General features: G+C 39.7%; 1 protein-coding gene across 7 annotated transcripts in view; it reads right to left on the bottom strand.

The window, feature by feature from the left end:
- Positions 1-21,481, bottom strand: part of LOC138127110 (uncharacterized) — a 64,623-nt gene extending 43,142 nt beyond the window's left edge. For 2 of the 7 annotated variants that reach the window (XM_069042969.1, XM_069042967.1), the window contains exons 1-2: positions 9,325-9,418; positions 8,114-8,190 (exon numbers count right to left, since the gene is read on the bottom strand). The gene's annotated coding sequence lies outside the window, so the exon portion shown is untranslated. Of the gene's footprint in view, positions 1-8,113; positions 8,191-9,324; positions 9,419-11,640; positions 11,837-21,267 lie in introns of those variants that run through there. The other 5 variants (XM_069042970.1, XM_069042968.1, XM_069042972.1 and 2 more) reach the window with 5 other exon arrangements.
- Positions 21,482-22,097: the final 616 nt, after the last annotated feature.

Below are 22,097 nucleotides of genomic sequence, written 5' to 3'. Positions count from 1 at the left end.
TGTTAAAAATGTTCTTGACACAATTTTAGCAAAAGAATATTCACTGAAATTCTAACAAGTTTGCATAATAAAGGCTTCTTATTTTTAATTTCTCAGGTATATCCTTTTTATTTTGAATGTGTAATTGAAAAACATTAGACAACAATTAAAACAATTTGACAATTAAAAAACATAACCATAAAATTATCTTTTGTTAAAGATAAATAGCGAATTTCGGATTATTGATTTATGCTTTAACAAGTGGCGTTACGCAGGGTGTTAGTTTAGGGCTCTTGTTGTTCACTATCTTTACTACTGATGTTGCCAAGCAATTAACATCAAATAGACTCTTATCAGGTGAAGATTTGTATTATTTGTAGTGTTATCGATAAGTTTAAACAAGGCACTTCAATTTTTGCACTTCTAATGTTTAGTAAAGTAAATATTAACATGGTACATACATTACAGTTCTTAAAACGGTTTGTTTACAATATGCTTTATGCTTTATTTGCCTTCCGGGCTTTCAGTCCTGATTACAAACAAAAATACAACTCCACAAATTAACATTTTTCCTATCTCCCACCCTTTTCTTTTTCAATCCCTTCCCTTCTCTTCCATATTTCTTTCATCCATCTCCCTTCCGTCTTCATTCAGTATTTCTCCCCGTTCCTTTCTCTCCCTCTCTCTTATTTCGCTACATCCATTCCACATGTGCTGAATTGTCTCTCTCTCCTCGTAGCACATTCTACACCTTCTTCTTCTCCTTCCATCCAATACCTGTTTTCTCTTTCCTTGTTCCCACATATAAATCACGCCATCATTTTTCTTTCTTTTGCACTCTCTCTCCCCAGGTCCTCCGGAATTTGCTCTGTCGTACACCTCTCATACTTTCTGTAGTATCTGGATTCTTTGATTCTTTCCCTTATTTCTTGTCTGTCTGTGTCTTTGTCCTTTTCACTCAGCTCTACATTCATCCATCTTCCTTTTGCTCTCAATCTTTCCACTTCTTCACTGGCATACCCATTTCTCTGATAATATTTCTCTCTCTCCTTCTTCTCCGTGTTTTTTCCTTTTCTCTCCAGCATTCGGTTAGTATCCTGCTCCTGCACTCTTCCCTTCCGTCTATTTTGTCTTCAACCTTTGCCGCTCTCTTTCCCGCTTTTACTCTCAGCCTATTCCTCTTGCACTCTTCCCTCACTATGTAACCTGGCGTTTCTCGGTCCACACCTAGGACCCCTTTTAAATATTTTTCTTGCACTTTCTCTATTTCTCCATGTTCCTTCCATCCCCAGATCTCTGGGATGATGTTTGAGAAAGTGAGGAGGTGATTTCAGGAGGAGAATGATTTGAGAGCACAATAGAGAATATATTGATGTACATATCTAGTACATATTTATTGCAATGTGATTTAAAAAAAAAAAAAAATCAAATAAAACAATTGCTTAATAAAGAAAAAGAATATTTTATTGAAAAAATAGAAATTACGCCAAAACGACTAGAAATAGGCATACACAATGTTAATAAAAGTGGCCTTCAAATTAAATTTTACATTGATATCTAATGTCAGAAATGCCACTAATGTAGTTGCCATTTAAAAAAATGAAATTTTTGACATTTTTTGTTTATCAATTTTGAAAAATTGCAGTAGGCGTATGAAACTCAAAAAAATGTCACTAGTAGCGCAAAAGATCGGCCAAACCTTTAGAAATTTAATTCAAAAAAAAAATCAATGATTTATTTCCAATAGTTCAGGAGTTATAATTTTTTTAATGAAGCCCTGCAACCCCGCTTTTTTGCGAAAAAGATGACATTGGTCAAAAACGATGACAGATAAGTATTGACAAAAGGACATTCTAAACTTAAAATTTAACGTAGAATCGAAATTTGAAATCAAAATGGAGCCTTTCCATTTAAAAAAAACAAAGATGGCGTCGATTTTCAGTATTTCTGGAAGTGTCCCCTTTTTGAAAATATTTTATTTGAACTTGGAGCAGTCGATTATAGTCGGCAACCAATTTTCATATTAATACGATTTTGGGAAATCAGAAAGTTTCTAACGAACGGGCTACGTGAATCACCCTGTATACTTGTTTGTTAATAAATTATTTGTCTATAGATGGTAAATGTTACAGCTTCTGAGTAATTTCAGATCAAAAATGTTCTTAATACAGAAATTCCCTTTGAATGCACTTTGTTAGAAAATGCGTTACTACATACAGTTGCAGACAAAAAAAAGTAGGACAAGTCTTATTAAGAAAGTTAGCCAAAATTGAGTTGAGTAAACTGGGGTTACTATAATAAATAAATATTTTCATAGTAACCATAGAAAGCAAGCAAGCAAATTTACATTAGCGAAAAAACATTGTCCTACTTTTTTTGTCCGCGACTGTACTAGGAGAATTTCATTTGAATAAACCTCACAGTTTATTCAAAAAATATTCTTATGGAAAGGTTTTAGATGAATAACAAATATTTGTTTGCATATTTTTTTGTCTGTTTTCAGTCTTTAATATGTAAGCAAAGTAGTTACAAAATTGTTTTTGCATCACCATTAATAAAAATAGTTGTTTAATATGTATCGTAAAATGAAGCACTCTATTTTAGTGTTTGGAAAACTTTATCTTGCACTTTAGTACACTTGTACTTAATCAATTTTTGCTTCATTTGCTTTAGAATAATATAAAAAATATACGCAAAGAATTTCTAGTGAACGGCAATACTTCATTATCACCGTCACCACAGTTTTCCCTCATTTTATCGAAATAATTGGAAAAAAACTTTAAATGTGCACACTTCAACATGATGACAATATTTCACTTTTATCTGGTTATCTAATTTATATTTTTGTCGTGATTATTTCCTTCATGTGTTTAGCAACCAATTGCGTGACAACTATTGACCAATCAAAACGAGAGAACAAAAAATAACTCGATAAAATTTCTCTAAAATGCACATGTGCAATAATCTGAAAAAATGTCGGTACCTGATTTTTTTTTAAATTATTTTGAATAAAAAGGATTGGAAATAATGCGTTTGGTTTCATTCTATTCGGAAATAATCAGCCGTATACCCCTCGTTCAAAATTTTAATATCGGCAATTTTTTTGCTAATGAATTCAAACATCCATAAATTATTCGGTCAGAAGACCAATTATTATCAAATAAAAAGCCTTGACTTCGTCTCCTGCTCTTATTTGCTAATAATTGATCTTCTGACCTCATTTATGGATGTTTTCGTTCATTAGTAAAAAAATTTCCGATAAAAATGTTTGCACTTGGGATATAATATGTGATAATTTTATTTTTTGAGCAATTTCAGAGGCAAAAAAATGCAGTTTGTGTATAAAGCACTTTTTTACACGTGGTGTTACAACACTTGCCGCGTACGTGTGTGTAAACTTCCCACTTGTCTATTGTCGCGCAGGATGTACCATTATTGTTAATTGAATTTCCAAAATTATCTATTAATTATTAAGAAGGAAGAATTCTGGTTGTCCACGTTTTTCGGAAAATGTTGTGAGGACAGAGCAATCTTGGCAGCATTTCAGTCGTGGCAGCGGGGAAATTGCTTCCTCGTCTGGCTCCGAGGAGACATGGTTTTAACCGTGCCACCGTAAAAGCGCTAAATATAATACAGGGTGTGATAACGGCGACGTTTCGTAATATTAGTTGCGTCCTCAATTAAATTTGCGACCGACACGTCGGCCGTCGCTCTTGATTTACACAGATGCAAGTTACGTTCCGTAGCATAGCGTAAACGTGCTATTTCTGTCAGAAAATGAAATTAGAATTGATAAAAACGCAGCGATGCCTTCGCCGGTTTGTGCCGTGTCAGTTGTCAACGGTTTTTATTTAAAACTCGCCGCGGTACATTTAGAAAAATTGTTTTCCATGCAACATTTAGATCTTCCCATTTCGCTCCTCGGAAAGGAAACAATCTACTCTCCTGTGGCTTTTCCCCCTATCACTTTTAATTCGTCGAGCATTCCGGCAGACGTGGCGGCGAAACTCGCGATTTTTCCCCAATTTCTGGACCGATCGACGTCCGGATTTACGAGCTAATATCAATTTCGACGCTCAAAGAGGCCCGGACCACCCGGAGAAAGTGGTTCTCCGGAACGCCGTGTTATTGGCTCTAATTACGTTTTAAATTCGACGCAAATATGGAGTCGCTTTGTTGTTCGCTAGTTTTGCGAAAAGGTAATCTGCGGAATGTACCGCGAGCATTAAAATCGGGTTTCCTTTGTGGCGGTCGCGTACGCCATTATTGATATGTTTCGTACGGCGCACCTCCACCCATCAAAGGGATGGAAATTATTTATGTCGAAGGGTTGCGCCATGCCACTACTACAAACGGTCGCGATCCGCTCGACCCGCCTTGACAAATTAATATTTCCAAAACTAAATATGTTACAACACGTGTTTTTTCCCAGCTGGCGAACTATTAACAGTGAGGAATCCGATTAAGTAAAAAATGTCCAACAAACACGCCAGTGGGCGGTCTACGCACGTTGTACCGGATTCTACCACCCAAAGAAGATTTTTTTGGGCAACCGTACGCGAAACGAGCACTTCGCGGACCTAAAACAGGCCGCGAAATTCAATTTCGCGGCCGTTGCTCTTAACGTCATTTTGATACAAATTAGAGTTTCCTTGTTCGTTTTATATTACAAATTTTCGGTTGCACAAAAAAATGTTGTGTACACTTTGGCCGGGAAATCTTTAACGTCCTCGAGATTGTCTGCCTCGGCCGCAAGCGGCCTCGGCGACAAATTTCAGCATGTTTGAAATTTTTTTATTCCAGTGGAGTGGGATAGGTTTTTGGAATTGGATGAATACAGAATGAACAATGAGACAATAAAGGAAGTTTAAAGCTGTCGTTGAACGTGCTCGTGGAGGGAGATGAGCAGTGCATGGTGGTCAGAAACGAAGGGGGAGTGTGTTCACCCTTAACAGACTACTGTTGTAGATGCGAAGACAACTTTGATCATTTGGGAATCCAGCGTCATTAAGTTTTCGAAAAAAATCCAAACTTCATCTATCTTTCGTGGCCCTGCGCGCCGCCCCCGGGCAGATCCGGGGCGGTTCGAACGTGACGATCAAGACTGCACCAGCATTTGCATTTGAAACGGTCCCGCACCGCCGTGGAAAAAATCCAGTCGCAACTATAAATTTTGCATCCCCCGAAATACTCGCCCCGGCCCAGCTGACACCTAAACACAAAAGGTCACGTAATCAGAAACCGTGATACTCGAAATTCCTGACCTAAAAGTTATAAAATATTTATTGAGTCGGCGGCACCAAAAAAATTTGACCGCCTCCACAGCGGAGATGTTTTCTGTGGGACGTGTTTTTCCGTGCAGGTATGTCGTAATTAGGGGTGTTTGTGCGGGCCCCGGGGCGGATTGCTCAATTGTGAATGAGGGCAAGAATTTTTGCGCCGGTGTATTTTGCGAGAATATCGACTCTGCAGCTTAAACGGCGATACATCGTGGGGGTGGCTTTATTGTCCCACGGCTAGTTTATTCGATTCCGCATTAACATAATGGGGCGCGTGCGGTGAGACAAAGCGGCGGCGACTCCATTGTCTCATTTTTGTGTCGGTGGAAGTGCACTGCCGGTGACATCTGCAATAATTGACGTGAATTATAGAGGCGATTTTTTCTCTCTTCGGTTTGCTTTTATTGCGTTGCTTGTTTTTATTGTGCCTCGTGTCCGATTCTTCGCGTGCGTTTCCCTTTTTTCCCTCGGCCGGGATCTCTTTTGCTAACAAGAAAGTGGCTGTTTTACTTCGGAAACTTTCAATCGTCGGACGTATCATTTATGCAACGGTATCCTTTTCGACCTTCCGCACATTCCTTAAATAATGCCGACTTCGAGTCATGCAATTTAGATTCCCGTCCCTCTGCCCAGGACATAATGTGACATATTTTGATGGAGGAGTTCCGGCCTGACCGTTTACGTTGATATTTTTCGGGGAGTTTATGTCGAGGGGAGAATACACACGCACTCGGACTTTATTCCGACCGGTTATCATCCCTAATTATGGAATGAGGCGGCGTAAAAGCACCAGTTCACCTAAAACGCATCGAATTACGACTGGAACACTCGCTCGCTTCGGTTAAAATTCATTTTTTATACCCGAATTCTTCGAAGGAATTTGGGGAGGGGTGAAATTTGTATGTATAAAGACACCGGAGACCGGAGACACTGCCCCAACTATTGTAGACGAGCATTGTTCGAAGATCAAACGGGACACAAAAGAAAACTGAAGAATGTTGGGCTATAAAATACTAATTTCTCCGAGAATGCAATTTATATTCGTCGATTTGTTCTTTGTATGACAGCTCGGTCGGTCCAGACAAGTCAACTACATTTTGTAAAAAATCTAGGTTTCGGGCACGAGGCGAAGCCGAGTACTTCATTACTTGGAGCAATTCCTTCTGTACCTACGTGACCACCAAGATAACACTAGACTTTTTTGTTGTTGCAAAATGTTGCGTTATTCGTTTAGTTGAACAGATTTTTGGGTTTAATTCGTGAAGCGGTAAATATGGTAGAACGTGAGGGATCCTCGCGGGGCATCTCCGTCGTCATTTAAATAATTCATATAAATTCCCGATATTGAATAATTTGTGTTTGGGTTTTCATAATATATGAAGTGGTTGAGAGGCTCCCCGGAAAATTTCTTGACATGGCAATAAAGCAAAGGCGCGCGGCGACGGGCGCGGGGGTGCGGCGAAAAAAGATGTGTTATAGACATTTCACGGACTTTAGCTGGGTAAATTTATTTTTGTGAAAGGCAAAAAATGTGCGGAGCTTTTGAGGGAGCAAAAACGGAAAGTCTGCGGTCTCGGAGGACCTTAGCTTATCTTCCAGCGGCTCTGCGTCGTTTCCTTCTAACTTTATTAGGAATATGAGCCCTTGTCGGCCGCGGCCGCTGCGTCTTTCTCTCCGAGGTGCTTCACCAGTTCGGCGGCCATTAAAATGCGAATGTTGTTCATTTTTCATTTTTTACGAGATTTAAAAAGTTGCACGCAAACCTCGAGATGTTTTATTTTATATTTTGCGCCCTCGCGGATGCGAGAGGGTTAATGTTTTATTACAATATGCGTTTCGGAATTTATGCCGCGCGCCGCCCTTTGTGCCGGTTTTAAACCGTATTTATGAACACTATTTTACTAACTGTTTTTCTTATTCGCCTGTCCGGATGATGAATGGCTTTTTATGAGGGCCGGTCCCCGGAAGGTGGTTGCGCGGGAATTACGCAAAAACATCCCCGCGGGTTAAACGCCGACCTATCAATCATCCCTCCGCCGATTTGAATTTTCATGGGGTCGTTAAAGTCTCCTCGCCCGAACAAACACAACTTATCGCGTTTTTATTGCTCCATAATTAACTTCATTGTTAATCGCCGGACTGCCTTTGTAAATCTGCACCAGTAATTGCACCGCAAACACAAGGTGATAACGTGAAAAATTTATTGCTCAATTTGCACACGTCCGATCTTACGTGCCACATGACCCTCCAATAAGACGCCCATTACAGCCCAAGTTCCGAAAATACGACTTCGTCACGTAATAACTTAATTGGCCGAATAAAAAACCGAATTAACGGGCCCTGTTCATGCACATGCACCGAGCCGACTCCGACAGGGGTGGAAGCCAGACTCGGGGGCGGCGAGCGCTAAAAGGCGGCATAATTGTCTTTAGAAATTGTGACTACAAAATCTGAGATAAGCCGACTTGTGCGGCTCCCAACGACGGAAAAACTCTATCGGGAGCTTTGAGATGTGCTTTGGACCAGTTGGAAGGATGAAATTTGCATTTGTCTAAATGACAAGACTGCCGCTCGTAAGCTCTTCACAAAAAGAGGTTAGATGTGAGAATGTAAATAAATATCGTTGTACAAATATAAAATTTTCAAAATACAAAAATAATACAAAAAAAGTTGAAAAAGGCTACTAACGATAAATCAGGAATAAGAATGGTGTCAAGATAGGCAAGAAGAATTTAAGAAAAGAAGAAATATAAAGAAAAAATTAAGGCTGATTTAAAAGAGAATGTGACAGGAGTGTTGTGAAAATGAAACACAAAATAAATAAAAACGAATAAAATAGGACAACCAATACTTACCAGGTCTATGAAAGTCAGTGCCGCTTTGCTGCTACTGCTTCTTGTATTACTTGGTACTATATTGGTCCACCGAATTGCTAAGAAATAAATAAAAATAATTCAAATGATGATAACGGTAAATAAAAAGCAGTGTCGAAGGAAGAAAATTAAAATTAGAAATAAAAATACCGAAGAAAAGAGAAAATAATAATAATAATTAGACGTGGGTAGCTTATACACACGAGCGCAGCAAGTGTTGTAATCCCACGCGTAAAAAAGTACTAAGCGAATTTTTTGCAGTTTAGAACGATCGGTTTTTGTTTGTTTATTGACTTTTAATTTTTTGTTTTTATTACAATCGAGCTAGGTAAATGACTGGCCCCTCGTTCGTGCGAACGTAAAAAATATCCCCTGCACATGCACCCCCATAACCGTGAAATATGCCCATCCGACCGTCCATACTTAAGCGCGATAATCGCCCGGAGTCACAATTCCGGGACACGCAAGCTCTCGCCTCCGGCGATGCATTTAATTGTTCGCCTCCTTGAAAAGTCCGCGTCGCCGCCGCCTAATCCGATTTGGCCGGTTTTTATTAATTAATGAGGGACCAGTCCGGACCCTCTATCTGTTTACGGTATTGCGGATTGCGGTGGTCCGGCGAGGCTTTATCATGCAGCTCTTGTATAAATTAACCATAACCGGGTAATTCGGACGGGACCAGAAAACCAAGGGCGGATTTCTATCGGAGTGCAATCGGAAAAACGGAATTCCTAATGTTGTGTAATTTAATTAGGGGAGAACTGTGCCGGTTAATCGATTAAGTGACGCGCTTTTAACACAGCCACAACGAAAAACCAAGTGCGTTCGCCGCCACCGGACCCGATCCGGGCCTGTGTGCGGCGACCGGCTCCGGTAAATATTTTTCTTGCCCTACGCCAAACAAAAACAATCAATTACGGCAATTAAGCCACTGAGGGAATCGAAGAACGAATTTTAATGAACTTCGACTCTAGGGGATATAAAACATACTTAATATTAATGATGTCTTCGATGGAAAATCAATAGCATGTTTGTATAGCACCGTTTGATGTTTATTAACGTGGTCTTAATCTAATGGGCATTTTTCTTATTAAATATACAAGCCTGGCCCGGAATCGTCTCCTTTTACATTATAAGAACTTTTCCTCTTTTATCGTTTTTCATTTTATTAATGCAGGAGTGAAACAACTTACATTTTAGTTCTTTGGATACGTGTCCACCACAGATGCTCAACAGGAACTGCGAACCGTTTGTCCGTTTGTGTTTTTACATAATTAGTATTCCGCACTGTAAACATGATAAGATAGGTTAGGAGGTTAGATAGTGTGGGGGAAAGGTTGCTAAAAACATCTAAAATAGAATAGCTGGACAATGATAATGCACCCTCTGTGGCGAAAAGCCAGATGGTTCAATCTTTTGCAAAGACGAAAATGAAAAATATTTTGAAAAAGCCATCAAATAATAGTAATAAGAATGAAGAATATGTTGACAAAATACAAAGAATAAATAATTGTGGAATATACATTAGTATGTATTAAGAAGAAGTATAGGTGTTGGATTTTCTCATGGGCTATGAGTAATACCTGCGCATCGGTCTCAAGTAGGCGCTACAAAACGACCGGAAAACATCGTCATTCGTTACGTTAGTGTCGTCTCTCTCTCTCATCTATTTGCATGTAAAATAGTCGACGTTTTCAGTTTTCATTTACAGATTTTTCACTGGTTTATCGCTTTGTCTTGGCGCAGATATTTCCAAGGTTACAGCCCATGAGAAAATCCAACACCTCTACGTACGTATTAGGTAAGAACAGAAGAGTGAATGTGAGAAAAAGAGAAAACATTATTATGCGGAAAAGGAATGTCAATTATTATTTATTAAAAAAAGGATATGATAAAAGGAAAAGAAAGAATTAGGCAGGTTAGGTAAGGTCAGGTCATTGTGAGATTTCAAATGTAATTTAATGATGAAGTCCAAGAAATGTAAAATCAGAAATACAAGTTTTCAAAAAAAAGGAGTATCATGGGAAGTAGAAAATAAACTGCAATTTCCTCGTGAACGTCAAAACGCCGCACACAAGAAGTAGCAATAAAAAGACTTAAAAGAAAACAGGACAACAGAATGCAGAACTGCAGAAAAGATGAAGATTATGAAAACACAGAAAGGAAAAAAGATAAATAAGACAGGAAATTAAGTGAGAAGAAGAGAGATTTTGTACGTTAACTACGAAAAGTCCAAGAAAAAATTGTAAAAACAAGTTTAGAAAATAAATACAGTGTCCCCAAAAAAAAAGACGAGTCCATAGCTCCCTTATTTATCGGACGATTTTAATTATCTATACACCAAATTAAATGGTTGTTAATAGACTACAAAACGGCTTAATAAATTCACGTATAGCTCCAAGGGCTTCAAGAATAAACTGTCAAAATATTTTTTTTCAAATGGGATTACATACTTTTTTTAGTAATTCTGATAGAGATCTGAATTCTGAAAACAACAATGTATCACAAGTATAACTTCACATAAAAAAAAATAACACTAACTTTTGAAACAAATGACGAGCACCAAGCGAAAAGCTTTCAAAATGCATTGCGTTACAATGTAATAACCAAATTAAGGTAGCTGGAAAAACAAATGACAAATAATAACATGTGGGATTGCGCAGATATGCCGCCAATGTTTAGCGCAAAATGGAACATAGACGACAGTAGCGTTTTTTTACTTTTTTTTTGGTAAATTTTTGGTATACTTGTGATACATTGTTGTTTTCAAAATAAAAATCTCTATCAGAATTACTAAAAAAAAATATGTAGTCATTTGAAAAAAAATATTTTGACAGTTTACTCTTGAAGCCCATGGGGCTATACTTGAATTTATTAGGCCATTGTGTAGCCTATTAACAACCATTTAATTTGATGTACAGATAATTAAAATCTTCCGATAAATAATGGAGTTATGGACTCGTCTTCTTTTTTGGGGACACCCTGTATATGGGACTAGTTAGGGACTTTTAGAATTAATTTAATTAGAAAAAAAAATATAAGAGTGTGGAAGAAGAGAAATTGAACCAGCAACCAAAAACAGGAAAAACAGATCTGGAGAATATATTGCTAAAAGAAGTAGTAAGATAAAAATATGATTTGGAAAGAGTAAGTAAATAATTGGAGAAAAAAATTGAAAAAGCAAAAAACAACTAACTTGTAAAGTGTACTTTACTGCTATTACCTATTGGTAATTAGTACTTTAATGATAAAGGAAAATACAGGTATCAAAGAAAGAAATATAAATGTGATAAAGAAAAATATATTTGCCTAAAAGTTAGGTCCTATTTAAGTATATCCACAAGAGATACTAAAATAAAGAAAGAACGTGTGTGTATAGGAAGAGATGGGTATATGTGAGAAGAGAAATAGCAAAATAAAGGAGAGCAGAATGGACATTCTAAATCGATAACAGTCAAAAGCTGGCCAATTTACTACTAGCATTACTGAGAGATATTTTATGTACCTACCTTTAAATTTGTTAATTAATGAATAATTTATTCATTGTACATTGTCCTCTAATTAGGATGTATCCTGTTGGGCAATGAAGTTTATTATAATAAAAAAGAGAGCACGGCATCAAGGGCGGGATTTACTTGTCATTACACACAAGCACTAATTTTGTTCATGGGACATTGCGGATTACAGAAGTATTGAAGTTGTGGTTGCTTTCAGCAGTCACCCGTCCAAACACTGACCGCGTCCGGCATTGCTTAACTTCACTTACCGAATGAAGATAGTGCTTTCATAGCAGCGGGGCTACCGTATTATCATAATTATTTGTGATGGTTGTCCAACCGTAACCAAGAGTCCGATAATATATTAAATAATAAGTGGTTATTATTGAGGCAAACAAAAAGGTTTTTTAAATAATTAATATTCCACGATATAAACATGTGTACGTTTTAAGTAGGGTAAGCGTTGTTACAAACAACCAAAATAGAACACCTGGAAAAGAATGACACATCACGCATCATGTATATGTAAGTATTTTCATATTTTAGATTTTCTATAAATGCACTTGACAAAACTGGTGATTCAGCAGGAATCTAAAAAAGAGATGGAATTTTGTGACGCATCTGCGGGCCCATTTAATTATTGCAAAATATCTGAAAGTCCAGCGGACAACCCCGCAAAAATGTACCGGCCCACGAAAGCGTATTATATTCCATCCGTCGTCGATGATTTTACAAAAGCGTATCAGCCATACATCAAAGCTCAATCGATACGGGTGAAGCGGCTTTAAAAATGTTTTTTCGACCAATCAAAACCGGAATTTCACCACGCGTTGTTACCAAATAATGAACAACTGACAATTACACATGTGTCGCCCGTGCGGCATCTGTTTTATGAACAAACCCGGCCGCAAACGTTCTTCGATTCCACCCCAGAAAGGGCTCGGGGGCTGTTTTCTTGTTAAACTTGCGAATTAGCAAAGTGGGTTTATTCCCGTCGACGGAAAGAGAGCGCCTCTCATAACAATCATGAGACGGTTATGTCGATTATTCCCGGTCGGGAAGCCAGAAGGGTTGGAATCATTCAGATTTTTATCGCACCAGAATCAGTATTGACGAATTCTTTTCCTGGAAGTAAATGGGATTAACTGACAAGGATCGATCGCCGGTGAATTCCTTATTGGAAATTTTTGCTTCACTCAAAAATTTCCAAGTGGAGCTTTCGACGATCGACACTGTTGCCCAGTTGAAAAGTGCAGGTCAGGAGTGAGGGGGTTTAATGGGGCGGCCGTTTATTAATTCGGAACCTGGGGAGGGTTTTTCCCAATGTTTTCTTCATCCAGGTAATAAAAAGGCGGGAGAAATAAATAAAACGGTCTTAATGACCGAACCCGGCCATTTGCGAACAGGATTTGGGAACGTGTCCCGTTCATTTTTCCAGGTCCTTCCAGGACGAATTCCTGTCCCGCAATAATTACGAATCGGTTCGATCGCATCGCTCCCAACAATAATAATTATTCCCCTTTTGTTCGTCGTGATGGAATCGCGAGATTACTTTTGCAAAATGGCCGTTTTCGTTGTCGATGCGGCGCATAAATCATGGAGAGCACACATAACGGAGAAAAAGGGGACCGGAGAGAAAAAATTATGAGTAATATTGTGTCTAAGTTCGACGCTGCGCGAGATGTGTGTAAATATGTTTTACGAGTTACTTTTTTCTGTAGCGAGATCAGGTGTGGGGGTGAGGTCGCAGCCAGCCCCCGACGAAAGACCGGGAGGCATAATCCACAGGAGACAAAGCGGTTCTTATCTCCGTTGTCTATCGGTTCGGACGGATATCCTCCAGTGGAGTCAATCCGCATCCCAAGCAGATAGATAAGTGTGGCCGGTCTTTGCGTCGGGAATATTTAATTTATATATTATGTTGTGACAGCCACGAGTGAAGATCTGGCCGAGATAGCTGTCCGCAAGACAGATTTACCGGAATACACAAAAAGAAACGGAGGCTATGAGGCGGCATCGTACGATTATGGAAAAAATCGTTTTCAGATCTTACGCGGCAAACATTTTACGAGGTTCTTTACAGTCAAGAAGAAGATAGGTAGTATAGAATAGAAGAATCGATCAGTTGTCTTTATTTGGTAAACTCTTACAAAAAAATGGTTGGGAGTGGGGAAGTTAACAACTTATCATCTTATCCATCTCCCTTCCGTCTTCATTCTGTATTTCTCCCCGTTTCTTTCTTTCCCTCTCTATCATTTCGCGATGTCCATTCCACATGTACTCGATTGTCTCTCTCTCGTCATTGCACATTCTGCACCTTCTTTCTTATCCTTCCATCCAATACCTGTTTTCTCTCTCCTCGTTCCCACATCTAAATCTCGCCATCACTTTTTCTCACTCTCCTCAGGTACTCCGGAATTTCCTCTGTCATACACCTTTCATGCTTCCTGTTGTATCTGGATTCTTTGGTTCTTTCCCTTCTTTCTTGCTTTCTTCTTTGTCCCTTTCACTCAGCTCTACATTCATCCATCTTCCTTTTGCTCTCAATCTTTCCACTTCTTCCACTTCACACTTTTCCCTTCTATTCATTTTGTCTTCAAACTTTACCGCTCTCTTTCCCGCTTTCACTCTCAGCCTATTTCTCTTGCACTCTTTCCTCACTATGTAACCTGGCGTTTCTCTGTCCACTCCTAGCACCCCTCTCAAATATTTTTCTTGCACTTTCTCTACCTCTTCCTGTTCCTTCCATCTGCAGATCTCTGCCCCGTACATCAATATATTCTCTATTGTGCTCTCAAACACCATCATTTTCCTTCTGAAATCACCTCCCCACTTTCTCTCTCATATTCGCCAAACACATCCCACTACCTTATTTGCTTTCCTCACTGACCTGACCTGACCTGTGCCTTATTTGTGGCTCTTTCAGTGAATGCGTTTACTCGTTCTATTTTCCTTCCTTTCCATTTCCATTCATATTCTTCACTCTTCCTCTTTCTCTTATCGAACACCATCATTTTCTTCTTCTCAACATTCACTTTTTCCTCCTCACATACTTTCCCAAGCTTTTCATAATTTCTTTCGCTCTTTGCCACTATCGAAACAAATATAATCGTCTCGATTCTGAAATTTCTGGAATGTCTATTTTCTTTTTAGGTTTTAGACGACAATCTTTGTAATATTTAGACAAAGAATTTCAATCAAGTGGAATAACTGAAGATAATGATTAAGATCAGCCTCATCTGTTAAAATCGGATAAGATTACAAAACCTTTGCGATGGTAAATCCAAGTGATATTTTGGAGAAAAGATAGGTTGAAAATATAGAAGAAAAAACATTTACGATTAATTTCAAAAAATACACATGAAGAAAAAGAGTAATGTGTTAAAATCGATTATTTCCAATAAAGAGAGAGCGAAATGAAAAATCTGTATGAATTTAACAGATTGTTTCCTTTTGGAGAGATATCACTTTCTCCGGTTAGTTCTAATTCTAGTTCTAGATTCTACAAGAACATAATCTGTGACAAACAAAAAATCTCTTGTCGAAAGATTTGAAAGCTATTGGCTAGAAGCATTCTTAAAGACATCCAAAATAGTTTTGGATTAAATAGTACAACAGGACAATGTTAAATGATCAAAAATATTAACAAAGCTATTTCTACATTTTGTGAATACAGGGTGTTTTTGAAAGTTGTGCAGAAATTTTAATCATGAGCTACTGGCTTCATGTAGAACAAAGAAAAAATATTTAAAAAATTCTATGTCAAAAAATTAAATGACATTTATTTTTTTAGCTACAATTTTTTAAAATTGCTTTTAGTTTTCTACGTTGTCCTACAACCTCGTAGGTAAAATTTCGGCACATTTTAGAAATACATCTTGTATATCATATTTTATAAAATGTATGCCAATGCGAAGTAACCTATAGGAAATATGCTTTAAAACAAGGAAACCGCATTGGTGTATGTTTTATAAAATATGATATACAGGGTGTATGTTTAAAATGTGCCGAAATTTTACCTAGGAGGTTGTGAAACAACGTAGAAGACTGAAAGCAATTTAAAAAAATTGTAGCTCAAAAAATAAATGTTATTTTATTTTTTGGCAGAGTTTTTTAAATATTTTTTCCGAGTTCTACATGAAGCCAGTAGCTCGTGGTTAAAATTTCTGCACAACTTTCAAAATCACCCTGTATATATAAATATGTAGTTTGCCATGTCATCGTCTCATGATAATTACGCCATCGAGGTAGACAAAATTACATCTGGTAGTCCAGAAGCTTTGGAATTCACGTCCTTGATATCTCTTATTTTTGTAAATGATTCATCAGATATTATTTGAGACAATTAATTTTTGCTAATTGCTTCAACATCTTTTACTTTGCAACGAGTAACTTAATACAGACAGATGTACTTTGTGAATCATATTGTACATGCAATTTTATTTACTTCTTTCTCATCTTCCAATTCTGGAGACTCTTCGTCAGAGGTCACCGAGGTGACATTCTTCATTAGAACCATTTTAAAAAACGTCACTTTTTATTAGAGACTTTGAGTGTGAGAAACTTCCATCGCGATCCGAATTACTTCCCCGAAAAACTCCTTTTTGACCTGTTCTTGTTTTTTCACCCTTCACGCAACGCATTTATTTATGGACAAACCGGATTTATTCCGCCAGTAAATAACGATTGTTGTTATTATTACGGCTTACGTCTAACAAAACCGTCATTATAAACATTCCAATTTCCGCATTTACGATTGTGTTTGCATTCCGGCGGCGGTAATTTTAGCAGCGTCCATCATCCCCCGCTCTCCAACTTTCCGTAAACATATCGCGACGTGACAGATAACTAACGACACTTTGTGTGTTTTTTTAATTTGTCGTTTTGCCTCTGCCAGATTTCTACCGTTGTCGTTAAAATTCCCGTCATTGTTCTGCGGCGACGTCATCGCCCGTAAATTGATAACGGCCCAAACGGAATTAGATGCAACATAAACAGGTTATTAACGGAGGCCGAGGGGGCCCCGACCCGAAAAAATCTCCGCGACCACGCAGGAGTAATCTTTTAATTCACTTAAGTGAATGCAAATGTCTCGTGGTCTTGTCGAAACGAGCATTTTTGGCAGCTGTTGGTGTCCTGACAAGCTCCGTTTGTTATTTCGCCGTTTTTCCTCCTTCATCCATTTTTTAGGGCTTATAATACGGAAATACGTCTTGCGGATGTTGCGGCTCTCTGCATTATTTATCCCATAATATCTTTAAGTACCCGTCTCGGAATCAATCAGTCACAAGACCGCGACATTCGACATCTCTGCAATAAAACCGTTCCGAGGGGCTGTTACGTCACGAAATAAAGCTCCGCGCACACCCACCCGCGCTGTACGCATCCGTTGCGTACGACGCGCTCCACTGTCAAATATTTACCGACCTCGTGAAATCTATTCACGATTGGGTCATTAATATTTAATGTGCGTCGATCTCTGCATAAAACTGTAATGTCATTATTAATCTTGCGGTGTGTTGATTTTTTCTTTCGTCCAGGAGAGAACGTTTCGGATTCCGTCATGCAATCACGTTGATTGTCGTGTAATTACGTGCAAAGAGAAAAACTGCTTTCGGCACGGTACTTGTTGAAGGAGTGGGTGTGGAAGTTAGTAAAGGCGAAATATGAAGCTGTGTCAGAATTAGATTGGGAGTTTTCGGGAGTTTAGCTAATTGAAGCTTGCTTGCATTAACTCCAGTTTTAAGTGTTTGGCGTGTGTAATGTATTCAACAGGAGACGAGATTCGTCATGTTGCAACAGTTTCAGTCTTTTTAGTTTGTTGCGAAATGAAGCGAGAACTAAGGACAGGACGAGAGGAGTGAAATATGCAGTTGTTATCTCCCTGGTGTACGAATTATGTCTAAGTTCGCGAATAATATTGTTGTTGTTGAAATAAGCACGAGGCGCAGATGAGTGACTTATTTCTAAAAACGAGGAAACATTTACGGAAAGTATGACTCGGCGCAGTTCATACAATTCACCCCAGATGTCTCGCTGACAAATGGATTCGCGAATACTTTAGTCTATTTCAGTACTTCCTTGAATTAGATGTAAATTTCTTAGTTTCTCGATCACATCTGAGTTAGCAATTCTTTTAAGCATATTTTTTGACGTCTCGCAAAAACAACCCTTTTCTGGACTGTCCGAGGACACACAAGCCCATCGATCCGTCAGAGTTTTCTTTTAACTTTTTTGCACCGCCACATCAGAAAAAATATCTTCGGGAAGTACAAACAACGTGGGATGCCATCTTGGACGAAAGTTGTTTGTCATACCGGCGGAACGAGGCCTCCATCGAGACCATTTTTATAGGAGCCCTGTTTCGGAGTTGCACATCCGATGTTTGCCCCCGGCTTTGTGCAAACAAAAATCAAGGGTTGGATTTATTCTGCGGCCGCGGTCGGGTCTGCTCGAGACAATAAAGCAGTCGCGAAAGAAAACAATTTCTGCAGAAAGTGGTGTTGCTAATGGAGAACGTCGGCCACATATCTTGTTGGCGGTGTTTTATTTGTGGCGGGTGTTAACGGGTTATGGTGGTCGATCAATTTCTGTGAATGTTTAATGAGACGAATGTCAACGGAGTGGCCAAACTCTGCACCAGAGCGATATCTCAATTAGCTTAACAGAAAATCGTCGACGAATCGGATTTCCCAGGTTTACCGTACGGGGCTCGATAAGTTGCCACTTGTTAATTCGGATATTAAATAATGATTAATCTGCATTATTTAGTGATCCAGATATCTACCTATTAATTAAATTACGCCCGTAAATAACACCGCGGTAATTCACACTAATAGGGGTGCATTATTAATTTTCTTTACACCAATCTGGGACAGATTTTTTGCGTGTTTGTTGGTGAAAAGTGTGATCAATGCGATGTGACGAACGGCGTTGCAATTTGCATTTCCACCGGGACGCACTTTGAAACGCGATACAAGAACAGTCAGTCGATCAGAAAGTGTAATATAGAGAGGAACGAGACTTGGACACTATAATTTCCACTGTTGGGAAAACTTTCCCCGAAAACAACTTATCGAAACAACAATTTATCGAAACGCGCTTTATCGATTTATGTCGAGGTGGAGAGCCGCGAGAAATGGGATAATTCGTTGTGGATACAAATTGTCATCAAGCAAGATACTTTTTCCTTTTCCGATTTCTTTGATCTCGCCACAGGTTGAGAAACGCTCTGGTAAATATTGTGACGTGGATGTTTTGTTCTCTTTGATCTGGTGCAAGTGAGAACGATGGAAAAGCTCGATTTTATTCTAATTTCGGGACCGACAAAGTGAAACGATCTGGCGCGTATTCCCTATTTTTTGCGAATTGCTGCAACAAGGGCCCGTGATAACTAAAAATAGGACAAGAACGTGACCAAGTCGTCGCCACTAGGACAGGGGAGATTACTTTTATGGGGAGGACTTACGACCGAGGCGCAACTATACCGTGTTCGGTTTAAAAATGGGCAACCGTAAAGCTTATCACTCTTATCAGCTCGATACAGAGGGAATCTCAAAATTTTAAGCTGTCTAAGGTTCCGCGCTCGTCGAGCTGTAGTTTTATTTTGGCAGCGAAGAAAAGAGACACGAGTGACAGTTGGAAGTTTTTGAAGTGAAAACTTCTTCAGGCGCACTACATACATTTTATTCCCGGGCAGTGAATTAGTTTCATGCGACACGGTAAAATCGTTCGCAGCACGACACGGCAAGCTAAAATCTCGGAAGTCGAGATTTTTTGCGGAGCGAGCGAAAAACAATCAACTGTGTCATTTATCATTTGTCATTTGTGTAGCAAAATGTGAAGAGGAAAATGGACAAATTATCATAATACAGGGTATTGCTATGAAAACTTGTGTTCTGTTCAATATAATAGACCATCTATCGTCAAGAAAATAAAACTGAAACATCGAAACCTAACCTCACAAATTTTGCCAGTCTGTCTACCTCTAAAAGGGGACGTATTTGCAGTTTCTATTGAAAAATGCAGATTTTTGATGATTATTGCTTGCTCCTTATTCCTCCAAGTACTATCATCCATAATAATATAATTTATAGAATACATATTATTTAAAATCAATAATGAGCGTCATAGAAGTGACTTCTGTCATGCGGTCTTAAGCACACTCTTTTTTGCGTTTTTATATATGGCTACTCCTGAAGCTCTGCACGCACAGCACAGCTGACTGTTTCTTGCTCGTTCGGTCAAACTCGACTCCCCCGAACTTACTCGAATAAGCCTTTCACGTCGGAGCGTGTGACATGACGCGTGACGCGTGGCGATTGAAAACGAATTCGCTGCCCGGAATAATATTGTAAAGAAGTTTTCACTTCAAAAATTGTACGGCATCCCACTTCGTGTTCTGGACACTTCGAGAAAGATCAGAACATTGTCTAATTTTAACAATCGCGGAGTTGGCCCTTGTGCCAGAAAGATCTCTTCGTTTCGGCGATTCCACTTTGTAGAAAATTATTTATCTCGTGGTGCGTCACGACCGTCCATTATTCGGTTCCCACTGCAGTGTTCCAGATTTTTGCAAAATGGAATAAAATAAGAACATTTGCGTCACGGCGTTAACAAAACATTACAGAATCCGATGTACCGTATTAAAAGGCTGCATTTTACGCCATCAAATTTTTGGCTCCAGTCCACAATAATTTCCATTGTGTGTGTTAAACTGCGGCGTTGCTAACGGAATGTTTCCGTACTTTATTGTTCATTGTTACCGACGAGCTATTTGAGGAGGGCTCCCTTGGCTGTCTTCGGGAGATCAAGATATAATTTACAACGCGTAATTGAAACTGAAATGCGCGATTACGGCACCCGCACGAGAAAAATTCTTTTGCAAATTCCTCCCCCACGTCCGTGTGGATGAGCGTCCAGACCGAACAAATTAAAAATGTGTAAAGTGGAATTAAATGGCCAAATAAAAAACTTGTCCCGTTAAGATAATGGCATCGGCTTAATTGAAATTTATGGTTAAGTATTTTGAGAACGGTTGCGACGTGGAGAATCGAAATTTTACATAATCGTGTCTGGAAAAAATCGTAGGGGTTGCAAGCGCAGCAGACTTCGGTGCGATTAATCTCGGTGGTAATTAGCGCCGAAGACGCCGTTTTAATTGTGAAAAGTGTACCGGCTCTTGCACTGTTTAATTATATCAACAGCTCCACCAGGAGCACATGTTCGACTATTTCGAAGCGTGAAGTTGTCGGTTTTTTGCCGTCATTTGTAACATGTTTCTCTAATGAATGACAACAACTGGACCATTATCGTGAAGAGTTTCCTAGCGAAAAAAGCTCGACGTGGCGCTTTAAATCGGCGTCGGGGTGTTGATCGCGAGATCGTCGATATTTTGATTGGGAGATGTAGCTGTTTATCCAGGGAGGTGGTGAAGAAAAGTTGTGTAAAAAGGCGGTCCCAGCCGGGTTGTTTAATATTAAAATCAGTGGATTTAATTTGATTTGGTCGTTAGGAATTCCGGGCGCAGACTGGATGTTGTTTGCATACGAAGTCGAAACGTATCCGTTGTAAGTGGATGTTAAACAGTTTTTATGGAGATTGTGGCGGCGGCGGAGAGGGCACGTGCTGTTTACTCACCTATAGATTATCACTCCCATAGATCGGAACTAAGTCATCTTCTTGTAAATCACATTGACCGCGTGGCGCGCGTCTCGTCGATGGGCCTCGGGCCCGGAAGGGTTGGTGGCGCGCTCGCACCGGATCAACACTGGACACCCGCGGTACTAGAGGAAAAATGCTGGAAAGTCGAGCATTTGGCGGCGAATGTCAGCCTTCGAGGCCCGGGAACGAAATAACTTATCCGGTCCGGCTGAGAGAGCGGCACGCTTCTCCCTTCTCTTCGGACGGCCACCGTTGGAACCCGAAGGATTTTCGAACGTAGGTCGCAGACGCGTCGGCGCGCTCTCCCTGCATCCCTTCCTCGCCTGCGACTACCCCCGGCTGTCTCGCTTCGCCCCGCACTCTATTTTGAATTTCTTTGCCTGCTCGAGCCACCCCCGAGGTCGTTCCTGCGATCCGTCCCGTATGGATTTTGCCACCGATCGTCGCCGCCCTCTCGCTCGCCGCCGCGTTTTCTTCGATTCGATTTGGCGGTCCGGGTCGGTCCGCGCGTTTTTCCGCCGACCAGGACCGGGCTCCCAATTAGTCGACGAAAAAGCGCCCAAAAAAGCGATTTAATTTGCGGGGGGCCCGTGCGCAGGCTCGGGGGTATCAAGTGATTTTGAACGAATTATCTTCTGTTTTTGTTGTCGTGCGTCCCTCTTTGTTACACAGTCGATAAACTTTGCTCTGCCCAATACAATACCGCTTGAAAAACGGGGAATTTACCCCCGGTTACTAGTCGGGGGGGCGCATGCGCGCCCTCCACCACGTCGGCTTTTGTTTTCAGTCGCTCCGAGCCCGGAGCG

Source organism: Tenebrio molitor, chromosome 3 (assembly GCF_963966145.1).
Source record: "Tenebrio molitor chromosome 3, icTenMoli1.1, whole genome shotgun sequence".
NCBI classification, from domain to species: Eukaryota; Metazoa; Arthropoda; class Insecta; order Coleoptera; family Tenebrionidae; genus Tenebrio; species Tenebrio molitor.
Note: the sequence above shows the minus strand (reverse complement) of the source record. Positions and strands in the feature narration are given on the sequence as shown.